Here is a 26,231-nt window from a genome sequence, read left to right on the forward strand (position 1 = left end):
TGGGCGAGCCAGAGAATTCATGGGAAGGGCCGAGCCATGGCAGGGTCACTGGGGGTCAGACCTGCAATGCTTCTGTTGTCTGTGTGACTGCTAGAGGTGGGCGAGCCAGAGAATTCATGGAAAGGGCCGAGCCATGGCAGGGTCACTGGGGGTCAGACCTCCAATGCTTCTGTTGTCTGTGTGACTGCTAGAGGTGGGGGAGCCTGAGAATTCACGGGAAGGGCTGAGCCATGGCAGGGTCACTGGGGGTCAGACCTGCAATGCTTCTGTTGTCTGTGTGACTGCTAGAGGTGGGGAACCTGAGAATTCATGGGAAGGGCTGAGCCATGGCAGGGTCACCGGGGGTCAGACCTGCAATGCTTCTGTTGTCTGTGTGACTGCTAGAGGTGGGGAACCTGAGAATTCATGGGAAGGGCCGAGCCATGGCAGGGTCACTGGGGGTCAGACCTCCAATGCTTCTGTTGTCTGTGTGACGGCTAGAGGTGGGGGAGCCTGAGAATTCATGGGAAGGGCCGAGCCATGGCAGGGTCACTGGGGTCAGACCTGCAATGCTTCTGTTGTCTGTGTGACTGCTAGAGGTGGGGGAGCCCGAGAATTCATGGAAAGGGCCGAGCCATGGCAGGGTCACTGGGGGTCGGACCTGCAATGCTTCTGTTGTCTGTGTGACTGCTAGAGGTGGGGGAGCCTGAGAATTCATGGGAAGGGCCGAGCCATGGCAGGGTCACTGGGGGTCAGACCTGCAATGCTTCTGTTGTCTGTGTGACTGCTAGAGGTGGGGGAGCCTGAGAATTCATGGGAAGGGGCGAGCCATGGCAGGGTCACTGGGGGTCAGACCTGCAATGCTTCTGTTGTCTGTGTGACTGCTAGAGGAGGGGGAGCCTGAGAATTCATGGGAAGGGCCGAGCCATGGTAGGGTCACTGGGGTCAGACCTGCAATGCTTCTGTTGTCTGTGTGACTGCTAGAGGTGGGCGAGCCTGAGAATTCATGGGAAGGGCCGAGCCATGGCAGGGTCACTGGGGTCAGACCTGCAATGCTTCTGTTGTCTGTGTGACTGCTAGAGGTGGGGGAGCCTGAGAATTCATGGGAAGGGCCGAGCCATGGCAGGGTCACTGGGGGTCAGACCTGCAATGCTTCTGTTGTCTGTGTGACTGCTAGAGGTGGGCGAGCCAGAGAATTCATGGGAAGGGCCGAGCCATGGCAGGGTCACTGGGGTCAGACCTGCAATGCTTCTGTTGTCTGTGTGACTGCTAGAGGTGGGGGAGCCTGAGAATTCATGGGAAGGGCCGAGCCATGGCAGGGTCACTGGGGGTCAGGCCTGCAATGCTTCTGTTGTCTGTGTGACTGCTAGAGGTGGGCGAGCCAGAGAATTCATGGGAAGGGCCGAGCCATGGCAGGGTCACTGGGGGTCAAACCTACAATACTTCTTCTGTCTGTGTGACTGCTAGAGGTGGGGGAGCCTGAGAATTCATGGGAAGGGCCGAGCCATGGCAGGGTCACTGGGGGTCAGACCTGCAATGCTTCTGTTGTCTGTGTGACTGTTAGAGGTGGGCGAGCCAGAGAATTCATGGGAAGGGCCGAGCCATGGCAGGGTCACTGGGGGTCAAACCTACAATGCTTCTGTTGTCTGTGTGACTGCTAGAGGTGGGGGAGCCTGAGAATTCATGGGAAGGGCCGAGCCATGGCAGGGTCACTGGGGTCAGACCTGCAATGCTTCTGTTGTCTGTGTGACTGCTAGAGGTGGGCGAGCCAGAGAATTCATGGGAAGGGCCGAGCCATGGCAGGGTCACTGGGGGTCAGACCTGCAATGCTTCTGTTGTCTGTGTGACTGCTAGAGGTGGGGGAGCCAGAGAATTCATGGGAAGGGCCGAGCCATGGCAGGGTCACTGGGGGTCAGACCTGCAATGCTTCTGTTGTCTGTGTGACTGCTAGAGGTGGGGGAGCCTGAGAATTCATGGGAAGGGCCGAGCCATGGCAGGGTCACTGGGGTCAGACCTGCAATGCTTCTGTTGTCTGTGTGACTGCTAGAGGTGGGGGAGCCTGAGAATTCATGGGAAGGGCCGAGCCATGGCAGGGTCACTGGGGGTCAGACCTGCAATGCTTCTGTTGTCTGTGTGACTGCTAGAGGTGGGCGAGCCAGAGAATTCATGGGAAGGGCCGAGCCATGGCAGGGTCACTGGGGTCAGACCTGCAATGCTTCTGTTGTCTGTGTGACTGCTAGAGGTGGGGGAGCCTGAGAATTCATGGGAAGGGCCGAGCCATGGCAGGGTCACTGGGGGTCAGGCCTGCAATGCTTCTGTTGTCTGTGTGACTGCTAGAGGTGGGCGAGCCAGAGAATTCATGGGAAGGGCCGAGCCATGGCAGGGTCACTGGGGGTCAAACCTACAATACTTCTTCTGTCTGTGTGACTGCTAGAGGTGGGGGAGCCTGAGAATTCATGGGAAGGGCCGAGCCATGGCAGGGTCACTGGGGGTCAGACCTGCAATGCTTCTGTTGTCTGTGTGACTGTTAGAGGTGGGCGAGCCAGAGAATTCATGGGAAGGGCCGAGCCATGGCAGGGTCACTGGGGGTCAAACCTACAATGCTTCTGTTGTCTGTGTGACTGCTAGAGGTGGGGGAGCCTGAGAATTCATGGGAAGGGCCGAGCCATGGCAGGGTCACTGGGGTCAGACCTGCAATGCTTCTGTTGTCTGTGTGACTGCTAGAGGTGGGCGAGCCAGAGAATTCATGGGAAGGGCCGAGCCATGGCAGGGTCACTGGGGGTCAGACCTGCAATGCTTCTGTTGTCTGTGTGACTGCTAGAGGTGGGGGAGCCAGAGAATTCATGGGAAGGGCCGAGCCATGGCAGGGTCACTGGGGGTCAGACCTGCAATGCTTCTGTTGTCTGTGTGACTGCTAGAGGTGGGGGAGCCAGAGAATTCATGGGAAGGGCCGAGCCATGGCAGGGTCACTGGGGTCAGACCTGCAATGCTTCTGTTGTCTGTGTGACTGCTAGAGGTGGGGGAACCAGAGAATTCATGGGAAGGGCCGAGCCATGGCAGGGTCACTGGGGGTCAGACCTGCAATGCTTCTGTTGTCTGTGTGACTGTTAGAGGTGGGCGAGCCTGAGAATTCATGGGAAGGGCCGAGCCATGGCAGGGTCACTGGGGGTCAAACCTACAATACTTCTTCTGTCTGTGTGACTGCTAGAGGTGGGGGAGCCAGAGAATTCATGGGAAGGGCCGAGCCATGGCAGGGTCACTGGGGGTCAGACCTGCAATGCTTCTGTTGTCTGTGTGACTGCTAGAGGTGGGCGAGCCAGAGAATTCATGGGAAGGGCCGAGCCATGGCAGGGTCACTGGGGTCAGACCTGCAATGCTTCTGTTGTCTGTGTGACTGCTAGAGGAGGGGGAGCCTGAGAATTCATGGGAAGGGCCGAGCCATGGCAGGGTCACTGGGGTCAGACCTGCAATGCTTCTGTTGTCTGTGTGACTGCTAGAGGTGGGCGAGCCAGAGAATTCATGGGAAGGGCCGAGCCATGGCAGGGTCACTGGGGGTCAGGCCTGCAATGCTTCTGGTGTCTGTGTGACTGCTAGAGGTGGGCGAGCCAGAGAATTCATGGGAAGGGCCGAGCCATGGCAGGGTCACTGGGGGTCAGACCTGCAATGCTTCTGTTGTCTGTGTGACTGTTAGAGGTGGGCGAGCCAGAGAATTCATGGGAAGGGCCGAGCCATGGCAGGGTCACTGGGGGTCAAACCTACAATGCTTCTGTTGTCTGTGTGACTGTTAGAGGTGGGCGAGCCAGAGAATTCATGGGAAGGGCCGAGCCATGGCAGGGTCACTGGGGGTCAAACCTACAATGCTTCTGTTGTCTGTGTGACTGCTAGAGGTGGGGGAGCCAGAGAATTCATGGGAAGGGCCGAGCCATGGCAGGGTCACTGGGGGTCAGGCCTGCATTGCTTCTGGTGTCTGTGTGACTGCTAGAGGTGGGCGAGCCTGAGAATTCATGGGAAGGGCCGAGCCATGGCAGGGTCACTGGGGGTCAGACCTGCAATGCTTCTGTTGTCTGTGTGACTGCTAGAGGTGGGCGAGCCTGAGAATTCATGGGAAGGGCCGAGCCATGGCAGGGTCACTGGGGGTCAAACCTACAATACTTCTTCTGTCTGTGTGACTGCTAGAGGTGGGGGAGCCTGAGAATTCATGGGAAGGGCCGAGCCATGGCAGGGTCACTGGGGGTCAAACCTACAATACTTCTTCTGTCTGTGTGACTGCTAGAGGTGGGGGAGCCTGAGAATTCATGGGAAGGGCCGAGCCATGGCAGGGTCACTGGGGGTCAGACCTGCAATGCTTCTGTTGTCTGTGTGACTGTTAGAGGTGGGCGAGCCAGAGAATTCATGGGAAGGGCCGAGCCATGGCAGGGTCACTGGGGGTCAAACCTACAATGCTTCTGTTGTCTGTGTGACTGCTAGAGGTGGGGGAGCCTGAGAATTCATGGGAAGGGCCGAGCCATGGCAGGGTCACTGGGGTCAGACCTGCAATGCTTCTGTTGTCTGTGTGACTGCTAGAGGTGGGCGAGCCAGAGAATTCATGGGAAGGGCCGAGCCATGGCAGGGTCACTGGGGGTCAGACCTGCAATGCTTCTGTTGTCTGTGTGACTGCTAGAGGTGGGCGAGCCAGAGAATTCATGGGAAGGGCCGAGCCATGGCAGGGTCACTGGGGGTCAGACCTGCAATGCTTCTGTTGTCTGTGTGACTGCTAGAGGTGGGCGAGCCAGAGAATTCATGGGAAGGGCCGAGCCATGGCAGGGTCACTGGGGGTCAGACCTGCAATGCTTCTGTTGTCTGTGTGACTGCTAGAGGTGGGCGAGCCTGAGAATTCATGGGAAGGGCCGAGCCATGGCAGGGTCACTGGGGGTCAAACCTACAATACTTCTTCTGTCTGTGTGACTGCTAGAGGTGGGGGAGCCTGAGAATTCATGGGAAGGGCCGAGCCATGGCAGGGTCACTGGGGGTCAAACCTACAATGCTTCTGTTGTCTGTGTGACTGCTAGAGGTGGGGGAGCCAGAGAATTCATGGGAAGGGCCGAGCCATGGCAGTGTCACTGGGGGTCAGGCCTGCAATGCTTCTGTTGTCTGTGTGACTGCTAGAGGTGGGCGAGCCTGAGAATTCATGGGAAGGGCCGAGCCATGGCAGGGTCACTGGGGGTCAGACCTGCAATGCTTCTGTTGTCTGTGTGACTGCTAGAGGTGGGGGAGCCTGAGAATTCATGGGAAGGGCCGAGCCATGGCAGGGTCACTGGGGTCAGACCTGCAATGCTTCTGTTGTCTGTGTGACTGCTAGAGGTGGGCGAGCCTGAGAATTCATGGGAAGGGCCGAGCCATGGCAGGGTCACTGGGGGTCAGACCTGCAATGCTTCTGTTGTCTGTGTGACTGCTAGAGGTGGGCGAGCCTGAGAATTCATGGGAAGGGCCGAGCCATGGCAGGGTCACTGGGGGTCAGGCCTGCAATGCTTCTGGTGTCTGTGTGACTGCTAGAGGTGGGGGAGCCTGAGAATTCATGGGAAGGGCCGAGCCATGGCAGGGTCACTGGGGGTCAGACCTGCAATGCTTCTGTTGTCTGTGTGACTGCTAGAGGTGGGCGAGCCAGAGAATTCATGGGAAGGGCCGAGCCATGGCAGGGTCACTGGGGGTCAGACCTGCAATGCTTCTGTTGTCTGTGTGACTGCTAGAGGTGGGCGAGCCAGAGAATTCATGGGAAGGGCCGAGCCATGGCAGGGTCACTGGGGGTCAGACCTGCAATGCTTCTGTTGTCTGTGTGACTGCTAGAGGTGGGCGAGCCTGAGAATTCATGGGAAGGGCCGAGCCATGGCAGGGTCACTGGGGTCAGACCTGCAATGCTTCTGTTGTCTGTGTGACTGCTAGAGGTGGGCGAGCCCGAGAATTCATGGGAAGGGCCGAGCCATGGCAGGGTCACTGGGGGTCAGGCCTGCAATGCTTCTGTTGTCTGTGTGACTGCTAGAGGTGGGCGAGCCAGAGAATTCATGGGAAGGGCCGAGCCATGGCAGGGTCACTGGGGGTCAGGCCTGCAATGCTTCTGTTGTCTGTGTGACTGCTAGAGGTGGGCGAGCCTGAGAATTCATGGGAAGGGCCGAGCCATGGCAGGGTCACTGGGGGTCAGACCTGCAATGCTTCTGTTGTCTGTGTGACTGCTAGAGGTGGGGGAGCCTGAGAATTCATGGGAAGGGCCGAGCCATGGCAGGGTCACTGGGGTCAGACCTGCAATGCTTCTGTTGTCTGTGTGACTGCTAGAGGTGGGCGAGCCCGAGAATTCATGGGAAGGGCCGAGCCATGGCAGGGTCACTGGGGGTCAGACCTGCAATGCTTCTGTTGTCTGTGTGACTGCTAGAGGTGGGCGAGCCTGAGAATTCATGGGAAGGGCCGAGCCATGGCAGGGTCACTGGGGGTCAGACCTGCAATGCTTCTGTTGTCTGTGTGACTGCTAGAGGTGGGCGAGCCTGAGAATTCATGGGAAGGGCCGAGCCATGGCAGGGTCACTGGGGTCAGACCTGCAATGCTTCTGTTGTCTGTGTGACTGCTAGAGGTGGGGGAGCCTGAGAATTCATGGGAAGGGCCGAGCCATGGCAGGGTCACTGGGGTCAGACCTGCAATGCTTCTGTTGTCTGTGTGACTGCTAGAGGTGGGGGAGCCTGAGAATTCATGGGAAGGGCCGAGCCATGGCAGGGTCACTGGGGGTCAGACCTGCAATGCTTCTGTTGTCTGTGTGACTGCTAGAGGTGGGGGAGCCTGAGAATTCATGGGAAGGGCCGAGCCATGGCAGGGTCACTGGGGTCAGACCTGCAATGCTTCTGTTGTCTGTGTGACTGCTAGAGGTGGGGGAGCCTGAGAATTCATGGGAAGGGCCGAGCCATGGCAGGGTCACTGGGGGTCAGACCTGCAATGCTTCTGTTGTCTGTGTGACTGCTAGAGGTGGGCGAGCCTGAGAATTCATGGGAAGGGCCGAGCCATGGCAGGGTCACTGGGGGTCAGACCTGCAATGCTTCTGTTGTCTGTGTGACTGCTAGAGGTGGGGGAGCCTGAGAATTCATGGGAAGGGCCGAGCCATGGCAGGGTCACTGGGGTCAGACCTGCAATGCTTCTGTTGTCTGTGTGACTGCTAGAGGTGGGGGAGCCTGAGAATTCATGGGAAGGGCCGAGCCTTGGCAGGGTCACTGGGGGTCGGACCTGCTATGCTTCTGTTGTCTGTGTGACTGCTAGAGGTGGGCGAGCCTGAGAATTCATGGGAAGGGCCGAGCCATGGCAGGGTCACTGGGGGTCAGACCTGCAATGCTTCTGTTGTCTGTGTGACTGTTAGAGGTGGGCGAGCCCGAGAATTCATGGGAAGGGCCGAGCCATGGCAGGGTCACTGGGGTCAGACCTGCAATGCTTCTGTTGTCTGTGTGACTGTTAGAGGTGGGCGAGCCAGAGAATTCGTGGGAAGGGCCGAGCCATGGCAGGGTCACTGGGGGTCAGACCTGCAATGCTTCTGTTGTCTGTGTGACTGCTAGAGGTGGGGGAGCCAGAGAATTCATGGGAAGGGCCGAGCCATGGCAGGGTCACTGGGGGTCAGACCTGCAATGCTTCTGTTGTCTGTGTGACTGCTAGAGGTGGGCGAGCCAGAGAATTCATGGGAAGGGCCGAGCCATGGCAGGGTCACTGGGGGTCAGACCTGCAATGCTTCTGTTGTCTGTGTGACTGCTAGAGGTGGGCGAGCCCGAGAATTCATGGGAAGGGGCGAGCCTTGGCAGGGTCACTGGGGGTCAGGCCTGCAATGCTTCTGTTGTCTGTGTGACTGCTAGAGGTGGGCAAGCCAGAGAATTCATGGGAAGGGCCGAGCCATGGCAGGGTCACTGGGGTCAGACCTGCAATGCTTCTGTTGTCTGTGTGACTGCTAGAGGTGGGGGAGCCTGAGAATTCATGGGAAGGGCCGAGCCAAGGCAGGGTCACTGGGGGTCAGACCTGCAATGCTTCTGTTGTCTGTGTGACTGCTAGAGGTGGGGGAGCCTGAGAATTCATGGGAAGGGCCGAGCCATGGCAGGGTCACTGGGGTCAGACCTGCAATGCTTCTGTTGTCTGTGTGACTGCTAGAGGTGGGCGAGCCCGAGAATTCATGGGAAGGGCCGAGCCATGGCAGGGTCACTGGGGGTCAGGCCTGCAATGCTTCTGTTGTCTGTGTGACTGCTAGAGGTGGGCGAGCCAGAGAATTCATGGGAAGGGCCGAGCCATGGCAGGGTCACTGGGGGTCAGGCCTGCAATGCTTCTGTTGTCTGTGTGACTGCTAGAGGTGGGCGAGCCTGAGAATTCATGGGAAGGGCCGAGCCATGGCAGGGTCACTGGGGGTCAGACCTGCAATGCTTCTGTTGTCTGTGTGACTGCTAGAGGTGGGGGAGCCCGAGAATTCATGGGAAGGGCCGAGCCATGGCAGGGTCACTGGGGGTCAGACCTGCAATGCTTCTGTTGTCTGTGTGACTGTTAGAGGTGGGCGAGCCCGAGAATTCATGGGAAGGGCCGAGCCATGGCAGGGTCACTGGGGTCAGACCTGCAATGCTTCTGTTGTCTGTGTGACTGTTAGAGGTGGGCGAGCCAGAGAATTCATGGGAAGGGCCGAGCCATGGCAGGGTCACTGGGGGTCAGACCTGCAATGCTTCTGTTGTCTGTGTGACTGCTAGAGGTGGGCGAGCCAGAGAATTCATGGGAAGGGCCGAGCCATGGCAGGGTCACTGGGGGTCAGACCTGCAATGCTTCTGTTGTCTGTGTGACTGCTAGAGGTGGGGGAGCCAGAGAATTCATGGGAAGGGCCGAGCCATGGCAGGGTCACTGGGGGTCAGACCTGCAATGCTTCTGTTGTCTGTGTGACTGCTAGAGGTGGGCGAGCCTGAGAATTCATGGGAAGGGCCGAGCCATGGCAGGGTCACTGGGGGTCAGACCTGCAATGCTTCTGTTGTCTGTGTGACTGCTAGAGGTGGGCGAGCCTGAGAATTCATGGGAAGGGCCGAGCCATGGCAGGGTCACTGGGGGTCAAACCTGCAATGCTTCTGTTGTCTGTGTGACTGCTAGAGGTGGGCGAGCCAGAGAATTCATGGGAAGGGCCGAGCCATGGCAGGGTCACTGGGGGTCAGACCTGCAATGCTTCTGTTGTCTGTGTGACTGCTAGAGGTGGGCGAGCCAGAGAATTCATGGGAAGGGCCGAGCCATGGCAGGGTCACTGGGGGTCAGACCTGCAATGCTTCTGTTGTCTGTGTGACTGCTAGAGGTGGGGGAGCCTGAGAATTCATGGGAAGGGCCGAGCCTTGGCAGGGTCACTGGGGGTCGGACCTGCTATGCTTCTGTTGTCTGTGTGACTGCTAGAGGTGGGCGAGCCAGAGAATTCATGGGAAGGGCCGAGCCATGGCAGGGTCACTGGGGTCAGACCTGCAATGCTTCTGTTGTCTGTGTGACTGCTAGAGGTGGGCGAGCCAGAGAATTCATGGGAAGGGCCGAGCCATGGCAGGGTCACTGGGGGTCAGACCTGCAATGCTTCTGTTGTCTGTGTGACTGTTAGAGGTGGGCGAGCCAGAGAATTCATGGGAAGGGCCGAGCCATGGCAGGGTCACTGGGGGTCAGACCTGCTATGCTTCTGTTGTCTGTGTGACTGCTAGAGGTGGGCGAGCCAGAGAATTCATGGGAAGGGCCGAGCCATGGCAGGGTCACTGGGGTCAGACCTGCAATGCTTCTGTTGTCTGTGTGACTGCTAGAGGTGGGGGAACCTGAGAATTCATGGGAAGGGCCGAGCCTTGGCAGGGTCACTGGGGGTCGGACCTGCTATGCTTCTGTTGTCTGTGTGACTGCTAGAGGTGGGCGAGCCAGAGAATTCATGGGAAGGGCCGAGCCATGGCAGGGTCACTGGGGTCAGACCTGCAATGCTTCTGTTGTCTGTGTGACTGCTAGAGGTGGGGGAGCCTGAGAATTCATGGGAAGGGCCGAGCCTTGGCAGGGTCACTGGGGGTCGGACCTGCTATGCTTCTGTTGTCTGTGTGACTGCTAGAGGTGGGCGAGCCAGAGAATTCATGGGAAGGGCCGAGCCAAGGCAGGGTCACTGGGGGTCAGACCTGCAATGCTTCTGTTGTCTGTGTGACTGCTAGAGGTGGGGGAGCCAGAGAATTCATGGGAAGGGCCGAGCCATGGCAGGGTCACTGGGGGTCAGACCTGCAATGCTTCTGTTGTCTGTGTGACTGCTAGAGGTGGGGGAGCCTGAGAATTCATGGGAAGGGCCGAGCCATGGCAGGGTCACTGGGGGTCAGACCTGCAATGCTTCTGTTGTCTGTGTGACTGCTAGAGGTGGGCGAGCCAGAGAATTCATGGGAAGGGCCGAGCCAAGGCAGGGTCACTGGGGGTCAGACCTGCAATGCTTCTGTTGTCTGTGTGACTGCTAGAGGTGGGCGAGCCAGAGAATTCATGGGAAGGGCCGAGCCATGGCAGGGTCACTGGGGGTCAGACCTGCAATGCTTCTGTTGTCTGTGTGACTGCTAGAGGTGGGCGAGCCAGAGAATTCATGGGAAGGGCCGAGCCATGGTAGGGTCACTGGGGTCAGACCTGCAATGCTTCTGTTGTCTGTGTGACTGCTAGTGGTGGGCGAGCCAGAGAATTCATGGGAAGGGCCGAGCCATGGCAGGGTCACTGGGGTCAGACCTGCAATGCTTCTGTTGTCTGTGTGACTGCTAGAGGTGGGCGAGCCAGAGAATTCATGGGAAGGGCCGAGCCATGGCAGGGTCACTGGGGTCAGACCTGCAATGCTTCTGTTGTCTGTGTGACTGCTAGAGGTGGGCGAGCCAGAGAATTCATGGGAAGGGCCGAGCCATGGCAGGGTCACTGGGGGTCAGACCTGCAATGCTTCTGTTGTCTGTGTGACTGCTAGAGGTGGGCGAGCCTGAGAATTCATGGGAAGGGCCGAGCCATGGCAGGGTCACTGGGGGTCAGGCCTGCAATGCTTCTGTTGTCTGTGTGACTGCTAGAGGTGGGCGAGCCTGAGAATTCATGGGAAGGGCCGAGCCATGGCAGGGTCACTGGGGGTCAAACCTACAATACTTCTTCTGTCTGTGTGACTGCTAGAGGTGGGCGAGCCTGAGAATTCATGGGAAGGGCCGAGCCATGGCAGGGTCACTGGGGGTCAGGCCTGCAATGCTTCTGTTGTCTGTGTGACTGCTAGAGGTGGGCGAGCCAGAGAATTCATGGGAAGGGCCGAGCCATGGCAGGGTCACTGGGGTCAGACCTGCTATGCTTCTGTTGTCTGTGTGACTGCTAGAGGTGGGCGAGCCAGAGAATTCATGGGAAGGGCCGAGCCATGGCAGGGTCACTGGGGTCAGACCTGCAATGCTTCTGTTGTCTGTGTGACTGCTAGAGGTGGGGGAGCCTGAGAATTCATGGGAAGGGCCGAGCCTTGGCAGGGTCACTGGGGGTCGGACCTGCTATGCTTCTGTTGTCTGTGTGACTGCTAGAGGTGGGCGAGCCAGAGAATTCATGGGAAGGGCCGAGCCATGGCAGGGTCACTGGGGTCAGACCTGCAATGCTTCTGTTGTCTGTGTGACTGCTAGAGGTGGGGGAGCCTGAGAATTCATGGGAAGGGCCGAGCCTTGGCAGGGTCACTGGGGGTCGGACCTGCTATGCTTCTGTTGTCTGTGTGACTGCTAGAGGTGGGCGAGCCAGAGAATTCATGGGAAGGGCCGAGCCAAGGCAGGGTCACTGGGGGTCAGACCTGCAATGCTTCTGTTGTCTGTGTGACTGCTAGAGGTGGGGGAGCCAGAGAATTCATGGGAAGGGCCGAGCCATGGCAGGGTCACTGGGGGTCAGACCTGCAATGCTTCTGTTGTCTGTGTGACTGCTAGAGGTGGGGGAGCCTGAGAATTCATGGGAAGGGCCGAGCCAAGGCAGGGTCACTGGGGGTCAGACCTGCAATGCTTCTGTTGTCTGTGTGACTGCTAGAGGTGGGCGAGCGAGAGAATTCATGGGAAGGGCCGAGCCATGGCAGGGTCACTGGGGGTCAGACCTGCAATGCTTCTGTTGTCTGTGTGACTGCTAGAGGTGGGCGAGCCAGAGAATTCATGGGAAGGGCCGAGCCATGGTAGGGTCACTGGGGTCAGACCTGCAATGCTTCTGTTGTCTGTGTGACTGCTAGAGGTGGGCGAGCCAGAGAATTCATGGGAAGGGCCGAGCCATGGCAGGGTCACTGGGGTCAGACCTGCAATGCTTCTGTTGTCTGTGTGACTGTTAGAGGTGGGCGAGCCAGAGAATTCATGGGAAGGGCCGAGCCATGGCAGGGTCACTGGGGTCAGACCTGCAATGCTTCTGTTGTCTGTGTGACTGCTAGAGGTGGGCGAGCCAGAGAATTCATGGGAAGGGCCGAGCCATGGCAGGGTCACTGGGGGTCAGACCTGCAATGCTTCTGTTGTCTGTTTGACTGCTAGAGGTGGGCGAGCCTGAGAATTCATGGGAAGGGCCGAGCCATGGCAGGGTCACTGGGGGTCAGGCCTGCAATGCTTCTGTTGTCTGTGTGACTGCTAGAGGTGGGCGAGCCAGAGAATTCATGGGAAGGGCCGAGCCATGCAGGGTCACTGGGGTCAGACCTGCAATGCTTCTGTTGTCTGTGTGACTGCTAGAGGTGGGCGAGCGAGAGAATTCATGGGAAGGGCCGAGCCATGGCAGGGTCACTGGGGGTCAGACCTGCAATGCTTCTGTTGTCTGTGTGACTGCTAGAGGTGGGCGAGCCAGAGAATTCATGGGAAGGGCCGAGCCATGGCAGGGTCACTGGGGGTCAGACCTGCAATGCTTCTGTTGTCTGTGTGACTGCTAGAGGTGGGCGAGCCAGAGAATTCATGGGAAGGGCCGAGCCATGGCAGGGTCACTGGGGGTCAGGCCTGCAATGCTTCTGTTGTCTGTGTGACTGCTAGAGGTGGGGGAGCCTGAGAATTCATGGGAAGGGCCGAGCCATGGCAGGGTCACTGGGGGTCAGGCCTGCAATGCTTCTGTTGTCTGTGTGACTGCTAGAGGTGGGCGAGCCAGAGAATTCATGGGAAGGGCCGAGCCATGGCAGGGTCACTGGGGTCAGACCTGCAATGCTTCTGTTGTCTGTGTGACTGCTAGAGGTGGGCGAGCGAGAGAATTCATGGGAAGGGCCGAGCCATGGCAGGGTCACAGGGGTCAGACCTGCAATGCTTCTGTTGTCTGTGTGACTGCTAGAGGTGGGCGAGCGAGAGAATTCATGGGAAGGGCCGAGCCATGGCAGGGTCACTGGGGGTCAGACCTGCAATGCTTCTGTTGTCTGTGTGACTGCTAGAGGTGGGCGAGCCAGAGAATTCATGGGAAGGGCCGAGCCATGGCAGTGTCACTGGGGGTCAGGCCTGCAATGCTTCTGTTGTCTGTGTGACTGCTAGAGGTGGGCGAGCCAGAGAATTCATGGGAAGGGCCGAGCCATGGCAGGGTCACTGGGGTCAGACCTGCAATGCTTCTGTTGTCTGTGTGACTGCTAGAGGTGGGCGAGCGAGAGAATTCATGGGAAGGGCCGAGCCATGGCAGGGTCACTGGGGTCAGACCTGCAATGCTTCTGTTGTCTGTGTGACTGCTAGAGGTGGGCGAGCCAGAGAATTCATGGGAAGGGCCGAGCCGTGGCAGGGTCACTGGGGGTCAGACCTGCAATGCTTCTGTTGTCTGTGTGACTGTTAGAGGTGGGCGAGCCTGAGAATTCATGGGAAGGGCCGAGCCATGGCAGGGTCACTGGGGGTCAGGCCTGCAATGCTTCTGTTGTCTGTGTGACTGCTAGAGGTGGGGGAGCCTGAGAATTCATGGGAAGGGCCGAGCCATGGCAGGGTCACTGGGGGTCAGGCCTGCAATGCTTCTGTTGTCTGTGTGACTGCTAGAGGTGGGGGAGCCTGAGAATTCATGGGAAGGGCCGAGCCATGGCAGGGTCACTGGAGTCAGACCTGCAATGCTTCTGTTGTCTGTGTGACTGCTAGAGGTGGGCGAGCGAGAGAATTCATGGGAAGGGCCGAGCCATGGCAGGGTCACTGGGGGTCAGACCTGCAATGCTTCTGTTGTCTGTGTGACTGCTAGAGGTGGGCGAGCCAGAGAATTCATGGGAAGGGCCGAGCCATGGCAGTGTCACTGGGGGTCAGGCCTGCAATGCTTCTGTTGTCTGTGTGACTGCTAGAGGTGGGCGAGCCAGAGAATTCATGGGAAGGGCCGAGCCATGGCAGGGTCACTGGGGTCAGACCTGCAATGCTTCTGTTGTCTGTGTGACTGCTAGAGGTGGGCGAGCGAGAGAATTCATGGGAAGGGCCGAGCCATGGCAGGGTCACTGGGGTCAGACCTGCAATGCTTCTGTTGTCTGTGTGACTGCTAGAGGTGGGCGAGCCAGAGAATTCATGGGAAGGGCCGAGCCGTGGCAGGGTCACTGGGGGTCAGACCTGCAATGCTTCTGTTGTCTGTGTGACTGTTAGAGGTGGGCGAGCCTGAGAATTCATGGGAAGGGCCGAGCCATGGCAGGGTCACTGGGGGTCAGGCCTGCAATGCTTCTGTTGTCTGTGTGACTGCTAGAGGTGGGGGAGCCTGAGAATTCATGGGAAGGGCCGAGCCATGGCAGGGTCACTGGGGGTCAGGCCTGCAATGCTTCTGTTGTCTGTGTGACTGCTAGAGGTGGGGGAGCCTGAGAATTCATGGGAAGGGCCGAGCCATGGCAGGGTCACTGGAGTCAGACCTGCAATGCTTCTGTTGTCTGTGTGACTGCTAGAGGTGGGGGAGCCTGAGAATTCATGGGAAGGGCCGAGCCATGGCAGGGTCACTGGGGGTCAGACCTGCTATGCTTCTGTTGTCTGTGTGACTGCTAGAGGTGGGCGAGCCTGAGAATTCATGGGAAGGGCCGAGCCATGGCAGGGTCACTGGGGGTCAGACCTGCAATGCTTCTGTTGTCTGTGTGACTGTTAGAGGTGGGCGAGCCAGAGAATTCATGGGAAGGGCCGAGCCATGGCAGGGTCACTGGGGGTCAGACCTGCAATGCTTCTGTTGTCTGTGTGACTGCTAGAGGTGGGCGAGCCAGAGAATTCATGGGAAGGGCCGAGCCATGGCAGGGTCACTGGGGTCAGACCTGCAATGCTTCTGTTGTCTGTGTGACTGTTAGAGGTGGGCGAGCCAGAGAATTCATGGGAAGGGCCGAGCCATGGCAGGGTCACTGGGGTCAGACCTGCAATGCTTCTGTTGTCTGTGTGACTGCTAGAGGTGGGCGAGCCAGAGAATTCATGGGAAGGGCCGAGCCATGGCAGGGTCACTGGGGGTCAGACCTGCAATGCTTCTGTTGTCTGTGTGACTGCTAGAGGTGGGCGAGCCAGAGAATTCATGGGAAGGGCCGAGCCATGGCAGGGTCACTGGGGGTCAGACCTGCAATGCTTCTGTTGTCTGTGTGACTGCTAGAGGTGGGCGAGCCAGAGAATTCATGGGAAGGGCCGAGCCATGGCAGGGTCACTGGGGGTAAGACCTGCAATGCTTCTGTTGTCTGTGTGACTGCTAGAGGTGGGCGAGCCAGAGAATTCATGGGAAGGGCCGAGCCATGGCAGGGTCACTGGGGGTCAGACCTGCAATGCTTCTGTTGTCTGTGTGACTGCTAGAGGTGGGCGAGCCAGAGAATTCATGGGAAGGGCCGAGCCATGGCAGGGTCACTGGGGTCAGACCTGCAATGCTTCTGTTGTCTGTGTGACTGCTAGAGGAGGGGGAGCCTGAGAATTCATGGGAAGGGCCGAGCCATGGCAGGGTTACTGGGGGTCAGACCTGCTATGCTTCTGTTGTCTGTGTGACTGCTAGAGGTGGGGGAGCCTGAGAATTCATGGGAAGGGCCGAGCCATGGCAGGGTCACTGGGGTCAGACCTGCAATGCTTCTGTTGTCTGTGTGACTGCTAGAGGTGGGCGAGCCAGAGAATTCATGGGAAGGGCCGAGCCATGGTAGGGTCACTGGGGTCAGACCTGCAATGCTTCTGTTGTCTGTGTGACTGCTAGAGGTGGGCGAGCCAGAGAATTCATGGGAAGGGCCGAGCCATGGTAGGGTCACTGGGGTCAGACCTGCAATGCTTCTGTTGTCTGTGTGACTGCTAGAGGTGGGGGAGCCTGAGAATTCATGGGAAGGGCCGAGCCATGGCAGGGTCACTGGGGTCAGACCTGCAATGCTTCTGTTGTCTGTGTGACTGCTAGAGGTGGGCGAGCCAGAGAATTCATGGGAAGGGCCGAGCCATGGTAGGGTCACTGGGGTCAGACCTGCAATGCTTCTGTTGTCTGTGTGACTGCTAGAGGTGGGCGAGCCAGAGAATTCATGGGAAGGGCCGAGCCATGCTCTCAGCTCTAACAGCCAAAGCACGAGCCGAGCCCAGGAAATAATCCGTCTGTTGGTAAACCACATAAACAGCATAAGTTAAGCCGCGTGGCAGTTTACCTTTCATTCTCAGCCCTGCCAGCCCCTCCTTTCTTATTTTCCTGAAGCCGTTCTTCTCTTTGCCACTCACTTCAATGTATTATTTCTCTATTTCTAACTCTTCCACTTCCTGCTTTTCATCTCATTGGTGAGACCTTCCTATGTTTTGTGTATATACTACCTATGTCTTTTGAGAGCTAATGGCTGAGCCCTACCTGCCCTCACCCCCGTCTCTCTGCTCCTTCTCTCTCTTTCCTGACTTTATTTTAAAAGGGTGGATTCAGCTTTGGGTGCAAGAAAGCGCTGTAAAGAAATTAGTGACAAAATTCAAAACTAACTACGATAGGAGGCAAACTATCAATCAATCAGTAAAACTGTATTCAGTGGCAGTTAGCCACCCATAAAAGCAATATATAAAACAGCATACGTTTAAAAAGCATAAAAAGCAACGCATGGCACCAAGTCAAAATATATGCCCAATCGAATCAGAAGACCACATAAATAATAGAAGTTTAAAATGAATAACAATACCACAATATAGCATTAATAAAAGACAGATGTGCATCAGTAGAAAGGGCAGAATATAAAAGACCTTCACATCTAGATGGATTGTTTCTCCACATTCACACAGAGTTCCTACAGCATAGTCGGCTGAAATTCAGCGAAACCAGAGCAGAGAAGGGGGAATAAAAACCTCATAATGGGTCCGCCATGCACTCCCCATCTGCCCCAGCAACACACTTACATTTCTCAATTGTAGGACCATAGATGAACAGTATATACAGTAGATAAAATACACTTTGAGTGCATAATACCACCCAGCGTTGCAGCATAAGATTATACACTGTATCTTGTTACTATGGAAGAGGTAAAGACATTTGTTTTCTGGCATAAAAGACAGCCCAAAAAAAAGATGTCATATTGCAGCAAATCTCTAAAGTGGGGAGAGATTGTAGGTATAAATACACAGGTCGACATTGCGTAAAGCGTATAATAGGTATAATATGGCGCTTCCTCTAGTGGTTAAACTTTCAGAAGAACACCACATGCATAGTATTCTGCGCCATTGCATCACCGTAGGGACAACTAGGTAAAATTGTGGACCAATCATTCATGTTTGGAAAACTGACCAATCAGTGGAAAGTGCCTAATCTTAAACGAGTCAGCACAAACCTGCGTCTTGCATTTAGAACTGCTTCAAGATACGGTTGCATATCATAGGTAGTTAAAATAATTAGATTTTTTTTTAAAACATTAGGTTTACAGATTTTAAATGCAAGTCTAACATTCTCCAAATGGGTTAATTTTTTAGGTCGAGCCGAGCAGCAGCACACATGCGCTGCTCACTCTGAAAGACTGCTGTAGGAGAGTATGGGAGAGAAGCCACGCCCACTCTCCACCCATATTTTACATTGGCTTGTGTCATTGTCTTTTGTAAATGCTGACTTCGTATTCAATAATAGGCTTGTTAGTCCCTCCTTAGTCCTAAGCATGGGCGAATTTTGCGAATCTCGCATTCGCGAATTTTGCGGATTTGCGAACTCGCAATCCGCAAAATCCGCGAATTCTCGCGAATTTGCGGATTTTTTTTTGTGTTTGCGCGGGTTTCTGCCAGCTCGCGAGGGTTTTGTACAATTTCGCAAATTGCGAACTTACCTGTCGGGTCGCAAGTTTCGCGAACTTGTTGTTTCTACGTATCCAGCCTGTTTGGGACACTCTTCTTCATCACTGCCACTCTCTGTCACCACTGCCACTCTCTGACTACTCATGCCACCCTCTGGCCCACCCATGCCACCCTCTGTTTCATCACAGCACCCTCTGGTTGTCCAGTCAGTGTACATTATTGTGGCAACGCAAGCACACCTTCCCTGCCTCAAGTGACCTGAATTAATTTGGGGCTGATTAATGTGTCACAGAATATTTTTTTAGCTGGCACCTGCTTCCTTAGTGCTTCCTGATTAGTGATCTTTTGCACTTGCTAAGTGCTTTCATTGTTGCAAAATTAGTTACAACACCTGCCCTGCCCCAACTGACAATAATGAATTAGGGGCTGATTAATGGATTTGAACTTCCAGCCTGGCTCCTGCTTGTCTCCCTTAGCTGTAATTCAGGACCTTTGTGGCATATGTGTAACTATTCTGAGGTTCAGAGCAGGGTCACATAATAGTTGCAACTGGCAACTGAACTCTGGAGGGGCCCCTCAGGAAGCACTACAGGAAATGGCTACTAATGATGAGCCTGAACTTTTGAACCTGGTAAGTAGTTTCAGTTTTGCTAAGATCGTATTTCTGCAATTTTGCACGTATTCGCGGGGCGCGAAGTTGTACTGGGAAGCCGCGAACTCACGCGAACAGTGCGAGCAAAATCCGCTGCTCGCGGATTTGCGGATTTTGCGGGAGATTCGCGAATCTCGCGGATTGCGAATTTACCGAAAATCCGCAAAATCCGCGAGCGAAACGGATTTTCCGCCCATGCTTACTTAGTTCGGCATTGTCTTCATTTGTAACCTCCCATGATTACTGGCCCCTTTTACTTTAGTTGTTACACAGGATCCAGCAAATTTGCCTCCTGCGCACGCTCAGATGCACAAAGTGCTGTTTCCCCCTTGCGCATGCTAGGATGTACAAAGCTGTCTTGGACTGCTCAGAGATACATGTTCCCGCGCATGCCCAGAAGTAACAATCTGCATTGTGTGCATGCTCAGATCTGCAACTGTTTTTTTCCACTTGCGCATGCGTATTAAGCTACGTATTCTCCGTACTTTAACCCACACTGAACCCCGGAAGTTGGCCTGCCTCGGCTCCTCTGCTACTTCGTTGAGTTTGGATCGAATAGTTATTTTTCTGTCCTTGTCTCCTTTAGCCAGGACAGCACATGGGCGCCATTTCCCCCCTGGTAGGCGTGGGCCAACTTTATGTACTCTTTCCAGTCAAACCTCCGGGCCGTCTTCTCCGAGGGCAGAGGAGAAGAGTCCCACCATGAACGCCTCCGAATCTGGACCCTCGCTATCCTCCTCAAGGCCTTGGACTCGTTTATTATCGCGACGAGAACGATTTTCCAAATCTTCGCCTTTAAGTAGTGAGTTGCGTAGTTGCTTGTGAATGTCGGCTGTGGTGTCTTCTAGAAGTTTGAACTTACCCGCCGCCTCCTGTTGCTGTGCTTCCAAATTGAGCATGCGTGTACCCACGGAGTCGACATCTGCCTGGATAGAGACCAGCTTTTCGCGCACCTCCGCGCAGAAGGTCTCAAAGGAGGCTTATAAGTCTGCCTTAATGTCCTCCCGAACCTCGGTGCGTAGCTCCTGCTTGAAGTCACGCAGGGAGGACAGGAGATCCTCTCAAGTCAGTGCCATGGTCGCTCCCTCTACCGTCGTCCCCCTTCCAGCCGAGGTGAAGTAGATGGAAACCCTGCTGTTGAGGTGGTTCTTGGGTGGCATATGGGGCCCTCCACCAGGTCAGGCTGCGATCGTCCCTAACACACTGGAAATCTGTTCCTTCTTGGACATCGCTAAAAGTGGCCCCATAGTGGGCCTCTGGGGGCCCGTTACTCCTGCGCCTTCTCTGGATGAGCCTGCCATTTTCTGCGGCGCCATCAACGCAATCAACACAATCAATCAACGCAATCAATCAATTGCTGTCCGGGACTCTACCAAGCATTTCTCGAAGCCTCATGGTCCATGATCAAGCCCACACAGGGCAGCGATATTGCCGCATTTCAAAATCCGCGGCTGTCAAGATGCCTTCATGCCCCTTAGTCAATAGGGCCCGGGACGGAGACGATCGGTCTCACGTCCAATCGGCCATGTTAGTTGGTCACACCCCCGGGATCTATGTTTTATCGGAGGTTTATGTTTTTTAAATCTTTCTGACCACTCTAAATCTATCCAGTCTCATATTAATGGTTTACCTGAATTATCTTCAGAAGTCCGACAAAATTTGAATCAGGGATGGTGGGATTGGCTCTTTGGGTGGTTACCTGATCTTGGTTTACTTCGTTCCATTTTGGGTGGTGCACTATTGGTCGTTTGCTTTCTAATTGCAATATGTTGTTGAATTCAGTGTGTACCTAATGTTTTAAGTATGTTTCGACCTGGTACTTCAACTAGATCTTTCAGTTATGTTTCCTATTATTCTGGCAATGATTTGCGTACTGTTTAATGTTTTTATTTGATTCGATGGTGTTGGACAATGGTCATGGGTGGAATGTAATGAATGTGCCATTTATATGGTTGAATGGCCCAATTATGACCATTGCTTATCACCATCTCAGTATATTCTGACCCAATATAGTGATGTATAGGCCTGCATAGTATGAATACGCTACAAAGTAGGGCTTAATAAGGCCTTTTCTGTTTCCAAATGTATCTTGCTTCATGGCAATGCTTGCCTATCAGCTTTGGCATACTCTTATGCCGTCTTGCATACTAATTTTGCTCGTTTTCGGTAATAGAGACCTATGCTTGAGCGACTCCCTTTTCTAGGCTGTCGCCATCTTCTGAACCTTTCTAGGTGAGAAACCATGTTTTGCTTTTCACTTGTTCTCTGCACTTTGTTTGTTGGTAGAAACCGTTTCTTGTCAGAGGAATGTACTTGCTCTGCTCCGAAGTCATAACAGACGCCTGGCCAGCTGAAGCTGTGGCCTTGGTGCAGAGCGGTACGGAATCTGATGGGAAAGAGGGGGCGAGGCTCACAGGAGCTTCGTCTTACGATTCCACTAGTACTAAAGGAGGTGTTTGAGCTCTGTTCGTTGGAAATCCATCACAGGGCACACGTGCAGCTGTGACGGTGGAACAAATGGCGTCACTCTGTCTCCTGATTCGGCCGGAGAAATGGGCTCCCCTCTGGCAAAGTGGAAGCGGGATGAGCAGACAGTTGGTGAGGTATTCCACTAATTCTTATATTTCTATTATTCTTATCTAACTATTTCTATTTCTATTTTAAATTATTTATTAAGCGCACGTTCGCCAGCGGCTTCATGGCGCTACAACCAACAGATAACAGGGCAGGAAGGCAGCCTACTCTAAAGGATATGAAAAGCTGGGGAGCTAATCAAAGGCCTTAGTGAATAGGTGGGCTTTAAGTTGTTTCCTGAATTGCAGGTAGAGGGTCGAGGCTCTAAGCTCTGGGGGCAGGGAGTTCCAAAAGAGTGGGGCAAGGGTCGCAAATTTCGATCCTCCCCATTTCTTCCTCCGAAACCGCGGGACTGAGAGAAGGGATTTGGTAGATGAGCGTAGCTCTCTGGTAGGGACATAGGGAGTGATCTCAGAAGAGATGAAGGCCGGAGCCGTGCCCAGTCGAGCTTGAAAGGTGATGGAGGCGAGCTTGAACTGGACACGCTCACGGACTGGAAGCCAGTGCAAAGATTTCAGGAGAGGGGTGACATGGTGAAATTTTGGCAGTTTGAACACAAGGCGCGCCGCCTGGTTTTGAATCTGCTGCAACCGCCTTAAACTATATGCAGGTATACTTGCATATAGGGCGTTGCCGTAATCCAGGCGGGAGATGACCATTGCCAAGGTGATCAATTTCAGAGCCTCAAAAGAAAAAAAACGGGACACCTTGCGTATAGTGCGCAGTGAAAGGAAAGAAGAGGACACCACAGAACTAACCTGGGAGTGAAGGGTGAGTTGGGAATTAAGTTTAATGCCTAAAGTTTTGACTGAGGTACAGGGGACAGGAGGGAGACCTAAGGAAGGGGGCCAGAACAGGGAAGACCAGGGACTGGATGAACCACCTGTCAACACCAGCTCAGTCTTGTCTGGGTTGAGTTTAAGATGATTGTGGTTCATCCAGTCACAGATATAAATCATAATAGATTGAAAATTAGAAACAGATGAAGGAGAAGAAGATAGATTGAAAACAAGTTGGAGGTCGTCCGCATAGTTATATACGGAGACCTCCATTTGTTGCAGAGAAAAAATAAGAGGGGCAATGTAAAGGTTGAACAAAAGAGGTGAGAGGGAAGAACCCTGGGGGACCCCGCACTGAACTTTCCGGAAGTCCGCAGAAAAATCACCCAGGCGAACCGCCTGGGTGCGGCCCCTCAGGAAGGAGGACAACCATACCAGGGCGGTGCCCCCGATCCCCGCCGCCCCGACACGGGAAAGTAAGATGGTGTGGTCAACCGTGTCAAAGGCGGCTGAGAGATCGAGGAGGACCAAGGCCTGGGTCTGGTTGGTGTCCATTCCCTCCCTGAGGTTGTCCAGGACCGAAAGTACTACGGACTCCGTAGAGTGTGCGGGGCGAAAACCGGCCTGACGGGGGGCTAGGACCCCATGAGTCTCCACAAAAGAGCTCAGAGTGCGGGTGACGTGGCGCTCGAGCACTTTTGCCAGGAATGGCAAAAGGGAGATGGGGCGATAGTTAGCGGGGACCGAGGGATCCGCGCCTGGTTTCTTAAGGATAGGGACAATGACTGCAGTTTTCAATGGGACAGGTACAACGCCCTGGGAAAGAGAGCTATTCAGGAGATGCAGGGCAGGATCGGGGCAAGAAGAAAAAATATGACGGAGAATATGGGAAGGGCAGGGATCTAAAGGGGAGCCAGATTTGACTAACGGGATTAATGAGATCAGGGATTCCTTGGACAAAAGAGGAAAGGTATCAAGATGTCCTCCAGGAGGGGGGCACAGAGGGTCCACAAAGGTAGGAGAGGGGGGAGGGATATTGGCTTTAATAATAGCAATTTTCTGGATAAAAAAGTTATTGAGGGAGTGACAGAGTTCTGGGGAGGGGGTGGGCTTGAGAGTGGTTCTGTCGGAGAATGCCAGGTTGTGCACAATCGAGAAGATTTCCTTCGATTGGTTCTCCGCAGCGAGGATTTTGGAGGAGAAATAGGCTGTTTTCGCCGCCAGAATGGCCAGTTTGTATTGGCTCAAGGTGTTGATAAACTCCAGTCGGAGTAAGGGGCAGTAGTTTCTCCTCCAGGCACGCTCCGCTCTGCGTACCGCTAATTTGATGGCCTTGAGGTCATCGTTGAACCACCGGTTAGCGTCCTTCTCCCGCTTTGAAGTGACCCGTTTCAGGGGAGCGATAGAATCGCAACCTGAGATGAGCCACTGATCGATAGAAGTAACCTGGGAGAGGGTGGGTAATCCGTGTAGAGGAGGGTAAGATGCAGAGAGGAGAGTAGATAAGTTGTCAGGATCTACTCGCCCCCAAGCTCGAACCCAGACATTTTTAGGACGAGGGGGCTTGATTGGGGGGTGGGTAGGGAGAGCAAATGAGATTAGGTGATGGTCTGACCAGGAACAGGGTGCAATGGAGACAGATTGTACAGGACAGTTCAAGGACCAAATCTGGTCTAGGACATGTCCTTTTATGTGAGTGGGGGAGTGAATATGGGGTATGAAATTAAGGGAATGGAGGGTTTCTGAAAACTCCTTAGAGGAAGGGCATTCTGCGGGGTCAGCTGGCCAGAAATTAAAGTCACCCAGAAGCAGAATGGAGGAGTTGTTGATCGTGATTGTGGCCAGTACTTCCAGAAAGGTAGAGAGAAACAGTGAGGGCGATTGAGGAGGACGGTAAATAAGTACACAGGTGAGAGGAGGGGTGGTAGAGGTAGTGCGAATAGCCAGGTACTCCGTGGTAGCGATATCTGGGAAGGGGAGAATTTGAAAAGGGAAATCCCCTCGGGCGATAACCGCAACACCTCCCCCAGTCCTGCCATTCAGGCGATCTGAACGCAGAGCATAGTATGGGGCTGGTAGGGTGGCCAATAGTGCGGGGAGGGAGTCCTCGCAGAACCAGGTTTCTGTCAGAAACAGAATATCTGGGGCATGGAGGTCCAACAGCACCGATAGTTTACTGTCATCTTATCCGGAGTACCACCACTAGAAACAGGGGAATCAGAAACTTTTAGTTCCTTGAAGAGCAAAGTTATAAAATGGCTCAACTGGAATAGACCGCTCCCGAGCCACCTGCACAACGAAATTATTATGGTAAGGAGGGTTCCCTGGATAGGCAAGACCCCTAAAAACATCAATGGGGACTGCCTAACCGTTAGTTTTAGAGACCCCCGCACAGTATCCCATATATGTGCAGGTTTCAACAGATCTTTTGACTCTACGATCCAGACCCTTCCTGTTTCCTATTTCTTCCCACCAACCAACATCCGCTACCAACAAAGAAGAGGGGATTGGTCTGTTGTGGAACGGAGGGGCAGACAACGAGCATATGATGCTAGACCACCAAGACAACCCCTATACGCACCTCAATTCCACCCCTTTACGGATCACAACCGCTTTGCTTGCTTAGATGGCCTAGAGGGAGTAGACTGACTACACCCCGTCTCTCGCTCTCTGAAGCAGACTAACATTCCGGCTAAACCTGATGTCCCATCTATGGTTCACTTATCCACCCCTACCGTAGCTATCCCCATTAATCCAGCCCAGATTCTACCCGTTACGACATCTACCATACAATGTTCCGAAATTACTCCCCTTATCCCTGCCCCAGCTACCCCCACTGTACCGGATCTGGTCCTTTCAGATACGACCAGTACCACACCCTCTGTCCCAACTAACCACATTAATACAGTAATGGATCAAAGGGTTAAGGGCTATTCATTGATGAGCTGGAACATTGCTGGGTGGCGGCAAAAGGTTTCAGCACTGGGTTGGAGGGAACACATTGTGGATTTTGATATTTTATGTCTGCAAGAAACGTGGTCAGTGGAAGATATTGCTTTTGACGGTTTTGTTTCTTATAACTGTAATGCGGTGGAATCTGTAATGGGGAGGGCCAAAGGGGGATTGTTGATTTTACTTTCTGTACACCTCCCCTTACGTGTAAGGAAAAGCAACATTTTGTGGGGTCCCATTCGCAAATTTTGGAAATATTGATAGGCAGGGATAGAAATTTATTATTGATTAACCATTACAATAACACGTTTGACCCCTCCAGCACCACTGTAGTAGATGAACTTGAATCGGCCCTGGATTCTATCCTCTGCAATACAACTGTATCTTATGATATTGTTTGGGGAGGAGATTTTAATATCAGAACTTGCCCTCTCTCATACTCAACTACCTGTGGTCATGATGGGGAAAATGGGGAAAATTTACTCCACTTTTTACACTCTCCATATGGCACCTCACTTAACAATTTGATGTTAAAAATTAATATATCAATCCACCAACATGCCCCTGATAACGAGGGTAATCTGGCGCCTACCTTTAAGGGGAGAAACACCACCTCTATTATTGATTTTTTGATTATTTCTAACCGGGTAGCTTCTCATTGTTCGGTCCCCCAGATCTTAGATCACGACCTGAGTGACCACAATGCACTTACCATGGTCCTATATTGTGAGCTCCATAGGGATGTATTCTCCGGTAGGGTTGTCGATGACATTACCCCATGTAGACCGAATGGGACTCGCATAAAGTGGAGTGGGGAAAAAGCAGAGAATTTACATCGCAGGGTGGTGAAAGCTGGCCTAAACACGATACTTAGCTGTCTTGATACGGAAGTCCCCCCAGAACAATCTGTTAATAACTTTGAGAAGCTGGGTGTCACAATTAAGCAAACTCTTACCTCAAAGAAGGCTAAAACCAGACAGGCCACACAGGGTTGGTTCAACCAAGCATGTACAAGGGCATTAAAATCCCTTAAACTTGCCCTCTCATCTACCCCGAGAGACAGGGAAGCGGTTAAATCCCTGAGGGCTAATTACAAAAATGAGCTCAAAATCAGGAAACAAGAACTTAGAGAAATAGCCTGGGAAGACCTGAGCAAAGCTGCAGCCCTCCGGGACAGTAAACTATTTTGGAGTA

The 26,231-nt window shown here is 54.2% G+C and overlaps 2 long non-coding RNA genes across 4 annotated transcripts in view; one reads left to right on the forward strand and one right to left on the reverse strand.

The window, feature by feature from the left end:
- Window positions 1–26,231, reverse strand: part of LOC144805565 (uncharacterized) — a 906,387-nt gene that overhangs the window by 121,455 nt on the left and 758,701 nt on the right. The window lies entirely within an intron of this gene.
- The window catches only part of LOC144805582 (uncharacterized), a 114,947-nt gene that overhangs the window by 743 nt on the left and 87,973 nt on the right, over window positions 1–26,231 (forward strand). The window lies entirely within an intron of this gene.

This window comes from Lissotriton helveticus, assembly GCF_964261635.1.
Source record: "Lissotriton helveticus chromosome 1_1 unlocalized genomic scaffold, aLisHel1.1 SUPER_1_unloc_15, whole genome shotgun sequence".
Classification (NCBI taxonomy): Eukaryota; Metazoa; Chordata; class Amphibia; order Caudata; family Salamandridae; genus Lissotriton; species Lissotriton helveticus.